We start from the raw sequence: 12,174 nt of genomic DNA, 5'->3' as shown, positions 1-12,174 counted from the left end.
ATTGTGATATTACAGTGGAGCTTTGTAATATCACAGTACAGCTTGGCCATGTCATGATGGGACATTATGATATCACAATGTAGTGCTGTGACGTCACAGTGTAGCATTGTAATGATGAAAAACAGCAGTGCACAGTGGTGAGAGTATAGTGGAGCACTGCGATGTAAGGGCAGAGCATTGGATGGGACAGTGAAACATTATAACATCACCCACGTATACCATGGTGGTGTCACCACAGAGCATTTTAAAGACACAAAGGAACATTATAATGTTCCAATGTACCAATATGATCATTTGTCACTGGAGGTGGGCTTTGAGGTTTGAAAAGCCTGTCATTTCCAGTCTTGCTCTCTCTGCTTCCATTTTGCAGAATGTAAGATGTAAACTCTCAGCTATCGCTCCAGCACCAGGCCTCCCTGCTTGCTGCCATGCTTCCCACTATGATGATCAGGAACTAACCTTTGAACCAGTGAGTAAGCTGCCTTTGTTATGGTTTCTCTTCGCAGCAATAGAACAGTAACTAAGACAGTAAGTAAAATGAGCAAATTTTAACTTTTTTTTTTTCAAGTAACGAGTCTTTATTGGCCTCCTCTGCTACTTGAGGGGAATGAATCGGGAGGAGTGGGTGGCACCAACACCAAGCAGGCCATGCTTCCTGGGCTTGTAGGTGATGGAGAACTCACGCCCAGGTAGTGGCCATTCATCTTGGGTTTGATCTTCATTTGGTTGAAGGTCTTGCCGTTATACACACCCACCATGCTGCTGACTCTTTCAGGACGAATTATTTCGTCCCTCAGGTGGGTCTTCACCACCTCAGGCTTCTCCATGGGTGGCGCCTCCTTCTAGGCTTTTCTTAAGGGCTTGAGCAGTGAGTACCAATTGTGCCTCAGGCCACACTCCAGGCACCACCTGTGGCGGGTGCTCTACAACTGCATTAGCTGCTCATAGGACATGTCCAGCAAGTGGTCGAAGTCCATGCCATGGTAGGTGAACTTGCAGAAGGTTCGCTTCCTCTTCTGCTTCACTTCAGCCATCTTGATGGCTGCTTGGAAAAGGACGTGTAAAATTTTAACTTTTTAGGGGCTGGAGAGATAGTTCAGTGGTTAAGAGCACTGAGCAAGGGGCTGGGGATTTAGCTCAGTGGTAGAGCGCTTACCTAGGAAGCACAAGGCCCTGGGTTCGGTCCCCAGCTCCGAAAAAAAGAACCAAAAAAAAAAAAAAAAAAAAAAAAAAGCACTGAGCAACCACATGGTGGCTCACAACCATCTGTAATGGGATCCAATGACATCTTCCGGTCAGTCTGAAGACGGTTACAGTGTACTCATATAAATAAAAATAAGTCTTAATTTTTTAAACTCTAAATAAAAAATTCATAAAAATTTATCATGTCTTCACAGTTCTCTGTTGTCACATCTCAGTGACCTAGTGTGGTATCACTGTGCCTAACTGTGCCAGCAAAATCCTCCACTTTTCATAACGAGACTGCTTTGCTATTCGAGCAATGCATCATGTAATCACAAACGCCTAGTGTGCCCTCACAGTGCTCTACCGTGATGTTGCACTGCTCTAGGTATCCTCATACTGCACTGGGGCATTAGTGTCTTGTTGCGCTATTCTGGTGCTGTACAATAAGATCATAGAGTTCCATTCTGTTAACTCATGTTGCCTTGTGACATCACAAAACTCTGCTGTGTCATAACACTGCATGGTGCCAACATAAAGCTCCATGAAGCATCACTATGATTCTTTTGGCCAACATCCTGTTGCATTCTGGGATCACAAAGCTCTATTGTGGCATGCCAGTGCTGTATTTTGACAACCCCTGCTCTTTTGTGCCATTAACTCCTGAATTTGACATCACTGCAACTCCTTTACCAGATTAATGCGGCACTGTGTAATGGTGACATCATAATTAGCATTGCATTTTGATATCAAGATCTATCATGTCATTTCCATGTCAATATTCTGTCACTATATACTGATGTGACACACAACACTTCTTATTCCAGCACACTGTGACATTGCAATGATCCATTCTGCCTTTCAAGTGTTGGCGTGGTCAGCCAAAACTTTCATCATAACGCTATACTATCTCAGAAAGTGTTCCGCTGTGACATCGTAATAGTTTTTGTCTCATCATAATACTGCATTTTTGACATGCAGCTGACAGTGCTCCATTGTGACATGATGCTCTAACCTTGATGCTACACTGTACAACACAGTCCTTCATTTTACCATCATGAGTCTGCATTTTGATGCACAAAGCTCCATTCGCTATTACACAACTCTGCTTTATTTCCCAATGCTCTATTTCAAATCACAATAGTGAAAGGACCTGTGTCTTGTAGTGTGCTCCCCTCTGTACCCTGGATTAGGCACAGACCACACTCAAACATCAATTCCCAAACAGAAATTAAACAGAATAAGATCCACTATTAAGCAAGGCAAAGAAACAAGGTGGTTGACTCTGAATCTGGCAGACACAGCAGCAAATCACTTTGCAAGTGTTAATTTTAAGATGGGGATAAAAAGGAGGTCAGTGCTAGAATGAGCCAGGATGGTTGGTATGTTCCGATTGAGTATTTTAATTAGGGTAGCTAAATGGAAAATTTTGATTGGATCATGATGTTTTGATAGTTGGACCTTGGCTACCAGCCTCAGGAATGAGTCAGGCATAAGAAAATGGCTAGGGCTGGAGAGATGGCTCAGTCGTTAAAGGCTAGGCTCACAACCAAAAATATAAGAAAATGGCTAAAAATTGGACTGAACCTTGGTACAAACTTTAGGAATATAATCTAACAGGTTAACAAGGAAGAAGAAAGTGGGAAAGACAAGACCTGTCTGCCATGTTTCCCATGCTCAGGCCTGCTAGAACCCTTCACTTTGTTTTCCATAACTGGGCTGCATTGTGCTGGCACAATGCTATTTCACTGCAACCAAATGACTTTGTGCAATCACATGACTGCCTTATGACATCACAAAACTCCATTTTGTCATCATATTCTATACTATATCAGAAAATGTTCCATTGTGACATGATAAATACCCCTTAATCTCATCAGAGTGCTGCATTGTAACATTCCAATGCTCCTCCTCCTCCTCCTCCTCCTCCTCCTCCTCCTCCTCCTTCATCTTCTTTTGCCTTACAAAGCATGGATTTTGACCCTTCAGTCAGTGTGCCATCATAATGCTGCATCATGGCATTAAAACAATCCATTGTAATGCTGCATTGTAGCAACACAATATTCTAAGGTTCCAGCCTTTTTTTCTTTCATTTTCCTCCCCCTCTGTCTCCTCTTCCTCTTTCTCTTCTTTCTCCTCCTCTCTATCCTCTTCTTTTGAGACAGAGTATCATTATGCTACCCTGGCTGTTCTGGAACTTCCTGGAACTATGTCATCCTGAGATTCACAGAAATCTGCCTATCTCTGCCATGCAAATACTGGGATTAAAGGTGTGTGTTACTATGTGCGATTTTAATGCTGTACTGTGCAATCACAATTGCCCATTTTACCTTGATGATATTGCATGTTTGACCCACAGTACTTCATGTCTCATAATTATGTTGCATTGTGCTGGCACAATGCGTGCCTGTGTGCTTGTGTGTGTGTGTGTGTGTGTGTGTGTGTGTGTGTGTGTGTGTGTGTGTATGTGTGTCTGTACACCAGAATGCACAAGCAGGCAGGCGAGTGTATACAGCCGTACATGTGCCTACAGGAGCATACAGGCCAGAAAGACCTATTAGATATCCTGGAACTGGAGTTATATGTGATTATGTATCACTCAATGCATTCCCTTTGGAAGAGCAGCAAGAGTTCATAACTGGTGAGCCATCTCTAACCCTTGTGTGTATCTATTGTTGGTAAGCTTAGACACAATTCATTAAGCGTAATACACACTGTTAAAGTCAAGCTTGTGGGACAATGTTTCCTTTTAATAACAGCCCTTTGGAAGGAATCATTATACTTGCAGCAACTTTAATTTTATGACTTTTATGATTCTAATTGATTTTTAATGAGATAAAGTCATTTGGCAGAGGTTATTAAATGAAGACATAAAATATCCCGAAAAAATATGTCAGATGGTATACAGATGTGGATCACAAGATAGTGGTAATACTGACTCAAGAACTTAACTTCATAGATTTAAAGGCAAGAATTATTTCCAAATTCAGGCCTAGGACTGTATGCCACGTTCATTTTATTGAACAATACAAGAGTAACTTCAACTGGTTTGTGCTTTTTTGTACTTATTCTCTGTGGTTTAGCTGTTATGATGTGGGGTAGAGTGTATTCCACTGGCACAGATGCTCAAACACTAGTCTCCAGCTAGTGGTGCTGTTTGGGAATGTAGAAAAATTGTAATTCAATAACATGGCTGTTCTTTCAAGGGATCACGTCCAAACATATTCTGTGTCCTCCAGATCCAGCTGGAATGACAGACCTTTAATCCCTCTTACTGGAATACAGACACACTTGTAGTATGCACCTTTAATCTCAAACAATGTACATAAAGTTAGTTTGTAGAAGGAAGAAGCCTTGTTTGAAAGTGACATCAGATTGAGGGGCAGATAAAGTGATGAATCAGAGAATGATCTGACAGAATGAGTCAGAGATAGGATATACCCAACTGTCACAAGGAATAGGAAAAAGAGGCAACTTAAGAGAACAGGAGAATAGCATGCACACGCACACACACACACACACACACACACACACACACACACAGAGAGAGAGAGAGAGACAGAGAGAGACAGAGAGAGACAGAGAGAGACAGACAGACAGAGACAGACAGAGAGACAGAGACAGAGAGACAGACAGAAAGGAAGCTACTAGGACAGTTTTACAGAGACAGGTTGACAAGCCAGAGAATGAAAAGATGAGAAGGAGCCAGAAGATTAGAAAAAATTGCCAGATTTAGTTTAAGGCCAAGGACAGCAATTGAGTCAGAAGCTGAGAGAAGCCAGTTTGAATCAGTCAGCTTGGAGAAGAGTTTTGATCCAGAACAGCTGAACTGAAACAGCCAGCCAGAGTTCAGGGAAAAAAAAAACAATTAGAAAGAGTGATCTTATTTATCAGTAAGTTTTGAGATGACAATTACATCTGGTGAATAAGATAGTTTTACAGGAATGCTGTCAGGCTTTTTAGACATGGGATCTAGCTGACAGATGAAGGTGGACATTCAAGGATATTGGTGAGTCTGATTTCCATTTTAGTTTTCTGCCTTCTGGTTTGCCAAAATGTAGCTAGCTGAGTCATGATTTCCTGCCATAATGGTCAGAGCTGTGAGCCGTCATACCTTCCTAAACAAAATAAACTGAACTCCCCAACTGTAAGCTCAAACGATCACTCCTGCGTTACACTGTCTGTCTGGAATTCTAACACAGCAATATGAAAAGTAACTAATACAGAATATTGACCTCTGCTCTATGCCCTATGCCCAGTTATTGTCTTAAACACTCTACTTAGATCTTGTGTAGAAGACAGATGTCTTTATGAATAATATTTCCTTCTTTACTACATAGTTACATAGCAGCTGGTGAGGCTACATGAAGCCTATCATTCTCACCATCTTGCACATGAGAGAAAACATTTGTTATGATCTTACCTTAGTCTACTCGACGTTGAGTGTGGTTTAGAAGGTTAATTTCTTTGGTAAATGCATGTTTATGATTTATCTTTTGTGTTATCTGATCCATGAAGTTAAGTTGGGCTCTCTCTCTCTCTCTCTCTCTCTCTCTCTCTCTCTCTCTCTCTCTGTGTGTGTGTGTGTGTGTGTGTATTTCTGTTTTTCAAGACAGGGTTTCTCTGTGTATCTCTGGTAGTTCTGGAACATGCTATGTAGACCAGACTTGCCTTGAATTTAGTGATCTGCATAGCAGCCAATGAGGCAACAGGCATCTCATCATCCTCATCATCTTTCTACTGATCAGCCTGCTTCTGCTTCCCAAGTGTTGGCATTAAAGGTACGATGGCTCTCTGTCTGTCTGTCTGTCTGTCTGTCTGTCTGTCTGTCTGTCTACCTATTATCTATTGTCTATTTATCATCTATTTACATATGATCTATTTTTCTGTCATTTGTCTATTTTATTAGCATGTGTGTGTTATTTATTTTCCTGTTTCCAACCATAACTTTTGCAAAGTCCCTTGTTCGTGAAAGAAGATTCTATAGTATTATAGATTCTATTACATAGTAACTATATACTACTACTATATTTAGACTGGGTATTTTACAGATGGTCTAGTTGCATCTACTCCACGTTGACGAATAATACTTTTCCAGACAAATTTGTGAAGCTTGGAGAGATCACACTTGCCATGATAGGCTAGTTATACTGTCTGAGAGCCAAAGGCCAAAGGATATATTTTTCCATAATATCATAAACTGGTGGTGCACAACATTACTATTTATTTCAATTCAAATCAGAGGTTTTGACATATCTTCAAGACATCATTTCTGGAGACTACTTTGTAAGCAATTGTACATTTCTTCCTTGAAGGCTATTTTTAGTTGATTCTTGTATGTCATATAATTTCCACTATACCACTGAACTCTACCATTAATGATTAATGTTGATTGTCCACTTGACAGGGTCTAGAATCACCAAAAAGATAAGCCTATGAGTGTGAGGACGTTTCTAGACTAGGTTTTCAGAGATGTGACTACTCACCCTAAATATGCAAAGCACCAGAATTTGACGTCCTGAGATTAATGAAAATGTAAAAACAAATTGAGTGCCATTATTTTTCTCTGCTTCATGACTATGGCTGTAGTTTGATGAGTAGCATCAAGCTCCTACCTTTGTGATGTTACCACCGTGATAGAGTAATCTCTGGAATTGTGGACCAAAGTAAACTCCTCATTCTTAGGTTGTTTTTTTCACAGGGAGAAAGTAATGATACCGTTACCTGTGTCAAGTTTTTATTGTTGTTGATGTGTCTTTACTTTTGAAAAGATTGATACAGGTTGGCCTGAAACTTGGCAGGTTTCAACTTTCCCAAATGTGTGGATTATAGGTGAGCACCCTCTTACCTGTCTTTTTTCCTTGAAGTTTTACTGGGGGATCATCTCATCATCATCAGTCATTTTTCTAAATGGGCATCATATCTGTTGTGAAAAGTTGCCACGTCTTGAAGCAGCAGTGACATTATCGACATGCTTATGTCCATCACTCCTGGCTCATGGTGAGATAGCTTAGCAGGTAAAAGTACTTTTCATCCAAACCTGATAATCCATCCTCAGATCCAATGTGTAACAATGACAAAAAGAAAGATCACAACAAAATAAACAACTAAATTGGCTAAAAATATGCCCCATTGCTTACTCTGTGTGCCATCTGGTGGCTCATAAGAAAAAATATATTAATTTTACTGTTCAGTGGAGTAACAAATGCATTCTACCCTTAAAAAATTAAAGCTACTTTAAAAGAAAAAAGTTTATATCAAATCAGCACAGTATTGGATGGAGGAAAATGAGGAAAGATGTGCTTAGCAGAATTTGGAAACTGAACAAGGTCTCTTTTCCAGGAATTTGGGTTGACCCCAAATTTGACCTGCTCTGGTGTAAACCTTTTTCTCCTCCTCCTCTTGTTCCTACTCCTCCTCTTTTGGGGGGGGGCAGGGGCGCAGGGTCTTTTGTATCCCAGACAAATTTGGAACTCACTGTCCAGACAAGGGTGACTTTAGTCCTTCTACTAACATTTCCTGACTATTGGGAATACAGACACTTGATATTGTGGAGTATTGACTTAGCACCCCAGGCTTCATGCATCTTAGGTAAGAACTCTTCCAAGCATGCTACATTCTAGCCTTTCAGCTCTGCCACTTCTTTCTAATTGTCTTTTCTCTTTGAAGTTGATAAGGGAACTTTTCGATGTCAGCATCTTTAGGATAACCAAAAGTGTATTCCTTAACATCTGCTCACTGTTTTAGTACCTACTTTAATATACATCACACTCACAGCAGGTGTGCTCTTTTATTGCTGCAGAATTAAGAGAGAATTAAGAGACTGACTTGAATTAGTGCAGGAAGTAGTACGTGGATAGAAGAGTTTCAGAATGAGACTGATAGAAAAACAATCTTATTTTGGTTACTTTGTGCATGAATTGTCGTTGCCAATTATATTTTTCAATTTCAATTTAGTATCTTGAACTGGTGCAGCCTAGAGGAGGCATTTATCTTCAATGAATTCATTAATTCATTTCTATTGGTTCCTCTAAGTCAGCACTTCTCACCCTCTGGATTGTGACCTCTGGGGTCAAATGACCCTCTCACAGGGGTCACCTGAGTTCATTGCGAAACACAGATATTTACATTATAATTCATAACAGTAGCAAAATTGCAGTTATGAGGTAGCAACAAAAATATTGTGGTAGGGGTCACCACAGCATGAGCGTTGAGAACCACTGTTCTAAATGTGTCCAGTGGAGCAAACTACACTTTTTACTTTCCTGAATGACATTTTGATGAAATAAATATAGTTATGGCCACCTGTAGACAATCCATTCCAGAAACCAATGTTTCTGATTCCATTTAACATTCTTAATTTCGAAGGTTCTGTCTTTTCCAGCTCCAGCTTGTGTCTGTCAAGTAGGTTAAGGAAAGAAAGCAGGAAGTTGGTTGACCTTGATCTTTTCTCATCTATTTTCTCATCTTTGAGCTATGAGACTGGGATTTAGACCCTTGAAGCTGCTTTATTTTTAATAGCCTTATATTTCAGGGTTAAGGAATGAACTTAGAGCATGGCAAACGCCAGAAATGCATTCTACAACTGAGTTACACCACCAGCACCACTTGCTGTACAATGTTTTAAGTTCTACATTTAAGTGGCCTGGACTGTAAACACTCATATTCTAATTGCTTGATGTGCTCCTACATTGGAGGTCAGATGTGGGACTAGGATTTACTCAACAACAACTCCATAATGAATAGCCCACTGCCCTGCAAATGGTAGGTTATTGGTGAATATCTAGCAAACCTTGGATTCTTCCTGTTACCATATTTTATGAGTTAGCACTAATGACATAGCAAAGAAGTTTTTTTATTTTTTTTTGATTGGTTAGCTAAGTCTTAAAATATCCTGAGGTTTTGGCAATAGGTGAGTAAGGTAAATTTTGATGACAAACATGGTGATTTTTGCATTGTCTCTTTCAAGTGCAAAACACAATATGATGGGAGTAATTATTGTTTAAAGGCAAATAAAGGATCAAGAAACCACCACTGTGCCCTCCGTGAGAAGGGAAGTGAGTTTCCTTATCCAGAGCACCCCAATTTCCTACATTACTTTAATGTTTAGTTTCTTAGGTAGCTCAATCTGACCTTGAGCTTCCTAAGCAGTTGAGGCTGGTGTTCAACTCCTGATTCTCCCAGGGACACCGCACAGGCCTGGGACACTTCCTCTTGCTAAATATGAGATTATTTGGACTAAAATTAGAAGAGGTGTTTTTAAATATTTACTATGAAGCTAAACTATATATCTATGCGTACACATCTGTATACAAGTGGGTTCCTGAGGAGGCCTGAGGAGGGTATCAGAGTCCCTGGATACTGGGAAAGTCCTGAATGGATGCTAGGAACCAGGCTCAGGGGTCTTAATGATGGAGCCATCTCTGAACATAATTTTTTTAGGATGAGTTTGTCCATTTGTGTCTATTGTCTGGAAGAATTGTAATGTCTATGGTTTTTATAAAACCTTCCTCAGAATGTGATCTGGTAATTGGCGAGGATAGAGGAAGAGAATGCTCTTGGATGAAATCACTATTGGTAAATAATACAATGATTCCTTTTTTGCCTTGGAGATGCAAAAATGGGTGCTTTCCTCATGCTTTTTCTTTACTAATGACACGTATGAGACAAGGGAAAAGGTGAGAGATGGGGTCAGGTTCACTTGAACTCAAAATCATGGTCCTTCTACCAATCAGTTTTTTTAAATTTTATTTATTTATTATATATATGAGTACATTACAGCTGTCCTCAGACACACCAGAAGAGGGCATCAGATTCCTTTACCTCTGGAAGAGCATTCGGAACTCTTAACCACTGAGCCATCTCTCCAGCCCCCCTACCAATCAGTTTTAAATCAACACACACACACACACACACACACACACACACACACACACACACACACACACACACACGTCTTTATCAGTAGGACCTCTGTGTAGTCATGACCTTCTTCTGGCAGGAAGCTCTTCCCAGCTGCCCCTCCCCTACCATCACTCTCCTTTTTCCCCCTCAGTCATCTCTCATTTCACACCAGGACCTTGACCTCTTGCCTTGTCTCTTGTCTTAAGTTGGGCTTACCTTTGCATTAAACAGTGAGAAACTTGTAAATCTAGTACTTAACAGAGCAGAATAGCTGCCTATCATGGATTATAGTCTCAGTAGATATTTGCTGAGCAGATGAATGACGTATTTCAAGTGCTTGCAGAGTACTTGATACACAGAAGTCATGAAAATAATCTTCTTCTAGACTTCTTTTATATATCCAAGAATTTTATTAGGAAAAAGATTTATCTGTTCTCCCTGATCTTTAACTGATGAAATGCAGGGTTAGAACTATTTTCTGATCCATTCTACATAATTAGGCATAATTTAATGTTCCTAGAAGGTTGAGATTTACTAAACTTGTTGAGTAAAAAGATGAAAAATGTTCTGGACTGTTAATTCCAGCATATGCATATACATTCAGAAAGCCGATTGTTTGACCCTTCATTGATGTCTTTTATAAATATCAAACTTGACAGCATCAGCTTAGGTCTTTACAGTGAGGTGTAGGGAACCATACTGTATTTATGGCAGTTGCCTCACTTCACTGGATTACAAGTGGTGTTAATGCTGTGATTATCTATACTTAAGATAGTTTGTACAACATCTAATGTTAATCTGTTGAATTGAAAAAAATTCTTTGATTTTCTCCCATCATTTTTCTGAGGATTATTTCTTCATTCTTGAAAGCATTCTTCATGAATGAAAGCTGCTATAACAGGGTTAAGTAAGTATAATTCTTACAGGAACCTGAATGTAAGCTATGAACTTTTCAGAGACAGGGTCTCCTGAAGCTCTGGCTGACCCTGACCTCCTGGATATGACTTTGAACTTCTGATAGTCTTGCCTCCATCTCTTAGATTTATAGATTTGTGCAACCACATCCAGTTTTAAGGGAACTTAACCCAGGATTTTCCGCATGCCAACCGAGACATGGGGCCATAATCAGGTCTGAACATTGCGCCCACCTGAAATGTTTGTCATTTTTCCTTCTTTGTTAAAAAACCAAAACAAAACATATCTATAGAATAGAATTTTATTAGCCCAACTTTATGCTCCAGAAGAGTACAAAGGTTGACACCTTTTCCTGATACAGTGTGGGATCCTCTAGGTCATTAGAGGTACCTCTTAGATAGTAGGAATGACTTGGTCAGGACGGAATGAGGAAGGAACTTATGTATGAAAGGACGCTCAAATATTCAACTTTGGGGCTGTATAGTTCACATTTAGGAGTCTGAAATCTTTCTGGGCATGTGGTGTATTCCTGTAACCCCAGGCTGTTTAGCAAACATTCAAAGGAACTTTTTGCATGCCATTTATTACTTCCAGCTCTGTGGCAAGAGACAAGATTAATGGGTGATTTCCAGTGCCATATGCTGGTACCAGGATGACAAGAGAACCTAACGTTGCCCTTGGACAGAGACAAGTACCAAAGGGACTATAACCAAAGGTAGTTCCTACTTATCCTTACTCTGATGGCTGGGGAGACAGAATCTGGGGGGATGGGCAGCCACGTGAAAGCTGATCAGCTATATAGCGATCTGCATCAAGCCAAATGTGGTTACAAATATCCTAAAAAGATCTGACTAGAGCCAGGAGCACTGAAATAGAAGGATCACGAGTTCTAGTCCAGCCTGATCACAAAGTAAAATCTTATCCTAAAAGGAGAAAAGAAACAAAAATGGTCTAGTTAGTATATTTGCGTTTGGCTAAAGCTGAGGACTGGCATCCAGAACCCAGGACGCACATGGTAGAAGAGGAAAACCAACCCTATAAACTGTCCTCTGACCTCCATATGTGCCATGGTACCCACATGCTCCCTACCCCCCATAAATGTAATAAAATCTGTAGAAAAGAGAGGGTTCCCTCCCCCCCTTTGTGTAGCCCTGGCTGTCCTGGAACTTGCTC

The 12,174-nt window shown here is 40.2% G+C and overlaps 1 pseudogene; it reads right to left on the bottom strand.

The window, feature by feature from the left end:
- Positions 1–594: 594 nt before the first annotated feature.
- On the bottom strand, positions 595–1,034 carry Rps15-ps14 (ribosomal protein S15, pseudogene 14; annotated as a pseudogene).
- Between the last annotated feature and the right edge of the window lie 11,140 nt (positions 1,035–12,174).

Source organism: Rattus norvegicus, chromosome 11, assembly GCF_021556685.1.
Source record: "Rattus norvegicus strain SHRSP/BbbUtx chromosome 11, alternate assembly SHRSP_T2T, whole genome shotgun sequence".
Taxonomy (NCBI): domain Eukaryota; kingdom Metazoa; phylum Chordata; class Mammalia; order Rodentia; family Muridae; genus Rattus; species Rattus norvegicus.
Note: the sequence above shows the minus strand (reverse complement) of the source record. Positions and strands in the feature narration are given on the sequence as shown.